Raw genomic sequence first — 5,957 nt, 5'->3', positions numbered from 1 at the left:
ACTATTCTAAGTGCTGGGGAGGCTACAAGGTGATCAGGTTGTCCCACAGGGGGCTCACAGTCTTAATCCCCATTTTACAGATGAGGTAATGGAGGCACAGAGAAGTGAAATGACTTGCCCAAAGTCACACAGCTGATAATTGGCAGAGCCGGGATTTGAACCCATGACCTCTGACTCCAAAGCCCAGGCTCTTTCCACTGAGCCATGCCGCTACCTCCCCTTCACAACTCAAAGCTATGAGTTTCTCAACCTTAACAACTGGCATTGTGCCATACATGTTAAAAAGCATTCTTCCCAAGGCTGTTAGAAAATATTGTTATTGAAGACTTTGCACAGTTCCTCACCCATAATTGAAGTATGCTACTTATGTAAGAACATTTTGTGAAAGAAACACAACCTTGAAAATCTACAAATATATAGTATTTAAGCACAGGCATATCCCACTGTGAGGTGGACCTTATTTGTCAATCATCCAAAGAATCAATAAATCAATCAATCAACAGTATTTATAATAGTCCTAATGAGTGCTGGAACTGTGCTAAGCACTTGGTATTTATTGAGTGATTAATTTGCAGAGCATTGCAGTAAACTCTTGGGAGAGTACAATATAGCAGAGTTGGTAGACACGTTTCCTGCCGACAAGGAACTTACAGTCTAGAGGACTTGCAAGAGAACCAAAGATCCAAAACTCCATGTTCCTTGCCCCCAAGTATCTTACAGTATGAGCAAGAGAGATGGAAAATACCTGAAGAGCTTTCATTTGGCAAGGATTTAGTCATCATGCAGGCCCAGGCTAAATTTTATCCACGGCCATTAGTAGATTTTCATATAAGTAATATAAGTTTATACTCACTATAAATTCTAGGGTGTGATTTTTTTTAAAGATGCCTAATATTTCTTTAGGTTTTTCATCGCTGAAGTGCAGCCATTTCCAAAGATATTTTGTAGGAATTCAGATTGAAGGAAAAAAGTTAGGAAACTCAATAATCATATCTGCTTAGGGTAGGTGTGTTATTTGGAAGAGGATTTCTGAAAGAAAAATCTGGTTTGGACCCAAATTTTCTTTGGGCAGGAAAGAAGCGCAACCCCCTTTTCCTCCTCTCCTGACACACCTGAACAAAATAGAGGCAGGAGAGAAGCCACCTGCACTTTTAAGCCTGGGAAACTGAAGTATTTTGTCCACAGATGTCCCTGCCTGGAGCAGTAAGCAGCTTGAACTCATCCCTTCTCTGTAATCAATTAATCAATCAATGGTATTTATTGAGCACTTACTTTGTGCAGAGCAGTGTACTAAGCACTTCAGAGAGCACAGTACAGTGGATAAACATGATCCCTGCTCTCAAGGAGCTTTCACTCTATCGAACACTAAATCAATCAGTGGTATTAATTGAATGCTTATTGTGTGTGAAGAACTGAATAAAACATTTGGAAGAGTGTGATACAATAACGTTAGCAGATCTAACCCTGGCCCTCAAATATCTTACAATCTAGTGATCTTACAATCATACGGCCATGTACTTTTTTTCAGTTTTATGGAACACACACACACACATATACATATAGATAGATAGATAGATATAGATAGATATATCTATATAGATAGATGTAGATATATCTATCTATAGATAGATAGATAGATATAGATAGAGATCTATATCTATCTATCTATATATATCTCCACAATTTATCTTCATGCCTACCTCTAAATTATAAGCTCCTTGTGGGCTGGTAACACATCTTCCAACTGTGTTGTACTCTCCCAAACCCTTAGTATAATGCTCTGCACAGAGTAAGGGCTCAAAAAAGGCAGTTGATTAATTGATTGATATTGGGAACCAAGAACAATTCATATTTTGGTCTTAAGAGTTCAGGTCCAAGAACAGGTAATAATAATAATAATAAGGGTATTTGTTAAACACTTACTATGTGCCAAGCACTGTTCTAAGCACTGGGGTATATAGATACAAGGTAATCTGGTTGTCCCACATGGGGCTCACAATCACAATCACAATCAAACACACATGAGGTTAAGGTCTCCAAGAAAGAAATTTCCTGTCTGTCTGAGCCCAACTCTCATTTTTATTCTACTTTTCTAGATTGTCTTGGGTCCCATAGGATTAGCAGCAGATCCATTAGCTCTATTGTCTTGTCTTATGCTGTCAAGTTATCTCTGACCCATAGCGACGCCATTGACACATCTCTCCCAAAACATCCCACCGCCCTCTGCAATCATTCTGGTGGTGTATCTATAGAGATTTCTTGGTCAAAATATGGAAGTGATTTATCATTGCCTCCTTCCAAGCAGTAAAGTTGAGTCTCCGCCATCAACTCTCTCCCATGTCACTGGTGCTCAGCACAGCTGAGTTCTGACTGGCAGTAGATTGCCTTCCACTCACTAGCCACTGCCCAAGCTAGGAATGAAATGAATATGCCTCTGCTTGACTCACTCTCCCGTAGTCGAGACTGTTCTTAATAATAATAATAATAATAATGGCATTTATTAAGCGCTTACTATGTGCAAAGCACTGTTCTAAGCACTGGGGAGGTTACAGGGTGATCAGGTTGTCCCACGGGGGGCTCACAGTCTTCATCCCCATTTTCCAGATGAGGTGACTGAGGCTCAGAGATGTGAAGTGACTTGACCAAAGTCACACAGCCGACAAGTGGCGGAGTCTGGATTCGAACCCATGACCTCTGACTCCAAAGCTGGGGCTCTTTCCACTGAGCCACGCTGCTTCTTGTCTTATGCCGTCAGGTAGTTTCCAACCCTTAGAGACACCATGAATGCATCTTTCCCGGAACATCCCACTCTCCACCTGCAATCGTTCTGATAGTGTATCCATAGAGTTTTCTCGGTAAAAATACAGAAGTGGTTTACCATTGCCGCCCTCCGTGCAGTAAACTCTAGTCTCCGCCCTCGACTCTCTCCCATGCAACTGCTGTCCAGCATGGGTGAGTTTTGACCTGTAGCAGATGGCCTTCCACTCACTAGCCACTGCCCAAGCTAGGAATGGAATGGGTAGGCCTCTGCTTGACTCTCCCTCCTGTAGCCAAGACTGTTAGAGTACTGGAAACTCTCCAGGTGTGATCCTAAGATCATTAACACTATTTAGGCACATAAATCAGTGAAATCTTTTCAATCTTCTGATAGGTTTAATCCACGGTGACATATCTGTTCTTCCAGAACCCCTCCACTCTGTCTCCTCCTCATTCCCAGTAGAGACAGTCCCCTCTAGGGTGGCCTTCTCCAACTGCCATCATCCCCTGTTCCTCAACAATCTTCTGGATTTTGACCATGAGTGTTCTCTCCCTCCTCTGCCTGTGTTCTGAAACCCACATTTCTGCTCCTGGTCCTTCTGTCCACTTCCTCGCTCAGCTTAGTGCTGCAGACATTCAGAAACGATGTGGTTTCTGCCATTTTACATGCAAGAAGAAGCTCTGAATGGTTAACCCGATTCCCCCACAGCCTGCCAGGGATAGAAAAGGCACAGACTTCCCAGATTCCTAATTACTAGTTCTCTGCGCAATCTAGCATGGCACACGGCACCCCATAATTGTAGCTAGTTAATTTCTTCACTCCAGTGATACTAGGATGAATTCAGGGACATTGCTTTTCCGGGGTTAAACCTTCCTTTCCTCAGAAGATCTTACAACAAGAAATGCACAATGTGTGCTTAGACGTGGGTCAGGGGAGTGAGGTTATTTGAAAATAAACAGCCCCTTTTTAATGATGAGCAATCATAAATTTGGCAGGAGACAATTTCACATATTGAAAGGAAGTTCTAAGAAACATTTTTCTTTCTGAATCTCATGAAAATGTGTGATTTACATGTACCTTTTTGAGTCAAAAATCAAACGTTTGCCCTGGATTGGCCCATGTTTAATTAAAATGATGAAGACGTGGGATTGGCTTTTGGTTTAAGGCAAAAATGATTCATAGGACTGGAATTTGGAACAAACACACTTTAAAAATGAGAAATGCATGGTTGGTAGTGATAAGGAATGCCAAGATTATGCATTACATGGGATCATGGGATGAAATAGAAAATATCCTAAAAATTCTGGCAGAGTGTGAATCTGTTGTAGGAAGGGTTCAGTAGGATTACATGCTTAATGGACATTGTTCCTGTAACTAACACTAGATGTTTGTAATCTTTTCCATAGCCTTTTGGTGAATCCATGTGTACGCCTCATGAGCTGCTCATCAGTCTTGGCAGACTTTTTCACTTAACCAAGGGAAAGAAGAAGGTAAGGGAGTTTATCTTAAGAGTTAAGCTCTGATAAAGGGATGATTTTCCAAAAAAATTCATGTTAGAAAACTCAGCCCGCTACCGCATAAAAACAGTCAAGTACAAGGAGTCGTGATCATCTGGATGGAAGATTAACCACTGAAACAAGCTTTTTAGTTTTATTGATATTAAAAGATTCTTAACCAAGACATTGGTTTTCTATACAGTAAGTTTTGCCATAGCCCATGTTTTCCCTACACATTTTGGATAGAACAATGTTAGGGAACTAGCGAGCATTTTTCCAGTAACACGAACCTGTTTGGATTCAGTGGATGTGGAGCCATAAGAAAGTGTTTGTGCACACATGTGTGGCCCTGGATACAATGACTACTACAACATGAGTTATCCTTGTTGCGGGGTTTTGTGAGAATGCAACCTCGGCATTGGAGGATAACTGGCTGTCTTTCAAATTGCAACTCTGTGAGTTTAGAGGAAGGTGTGGGAGGAGATTAAGTAAGAAACAGTACAGATAGCAAATGTTTATTTAATTATTTCTTTCATTGTATGAAATGTCCCATTAGGGCCCTATTACAGCATTAGTCTGGCCTAATCCAAACACCATCTGCCCCAAGCTGTGGAATCCAGGTTGAGCCAAGACCCAAAACCTCCTTTAGTGGGACAACTGGAGCTATGTCCAGGGACACACAGTCAAAACAGCATATTGCTGGGACTTGTAATTTCAGAAGCCCGAAAGGGCAATTTCACATGATGTGCGTGTATTGCCCGACCACCATCTTGGGGCCTTGGGACCTGGAAAGTGGGAAGATGAAGCGTTGCCACAGAGGATTCAATTCTGAACCAGAACCAAACCCAGGCAGCTTTTGGCTTTTAACCTCACTTGATGTAGCTCACCAACTTGGGGCTTTTGTGAGCCACAGAGCTAAGCCCATGTAGGGCTCTAACACCATTGGTCATTAAGTAAATGTATTAAATTCTCAAATAAGTCAATAAGCTTGAAATATTTCAAGCACCAAAAAATTACTGGGAAAGCCCATAAATAGAGAACGTTAGAAGGTGAATGTTGAGTCATGGCTGGCGATCAATGGATTCACTGAAGCAGGGCTTTTCCATCCTCTCTTTGGCCTGAGTCAGTCTTGCATAGCCAGAGGCTCTCTAAATGAAGAGGATGCTAGCTGAGCCCCAGAAGAGAGAACTAAAAAACATTTACAGGGTGTCTTGGCCCACCTCAGGACATTTCCCAGATGTTCAGTAAGGGGCAGTTCTGGTTTATATTTATATTTATGTGGGGATGAAGATGTTAGTGAGATGATTCTGAGTCAAAAGGGCCAAAGAGGAATGCTTTTATCGAATTCCAGCCTGCTTCCCTTCAAGTCCTTAATACGATCACTTCTTTCCAACCTCAGCACATCAAAGACAGACATTAGCCTCATTCCCTTGCCTAACCTCATATCCCTCGCTTCCTGGAAGCACAGTCCCAGAGAACCAAGTTGTCTTTTCTCAGACATAGGTTAAGAAGAAACTCTAACAGCCTTGTCCGCTAGGATTAGTTTAGGGACCAACAGCACCTCCAGGCTCTGACTTCCTATTGAATACCTGTATCTATGCTTTCTGTCAGACTGTAAGCTCCTTGAAGGCAAGAATCATATTTACCAATTCTATTGTATCATAGTCTACCAAGTGCTTGAGAAGCAGCATGGTCTAGTTGAT

At 41.8% G+C, this 5,957-nt stretch overlaps 1 non-coding gene across 1 annotated transcript; it reads right to left on the bottom strand.

The window, feature by feature from the left end:
* Positions 1 to 2,962: 2,962 nt before the first annotated feature.
* On the bottom strand, positions 2,963 to 3,100 carry LOC119926150. Its single transcript, XR_005450054.1, has one exon. It is a non-coding gene; the product is annotated as a small nucleolar RNA SNORA7 (small nucleolar RNA).
* Positions 3,101 to 5,957: the final 2,857 nt, after the last annotated feature.

Source organism: Tachyglossus aculeatus, chromosome 3, assembly GCF_015852505.1.
Source record: "Tachyglossus aculeatus isolate mTacAcu1 chromosome 3, mTacAcu1.pri, whole genome shotgun sequence".
Taxonomy (NCBI): Eukaryota; Metazoa; Chordata; class Mammalia; order Monotremata; family Tachyglossidae; genus Tachyglossus; species Tachyglossus aculeatus.
Note: the sequence above shows the minus strand (reverse complement) of the source record. Positions and strands in the feature narration are given on the sequence as shown.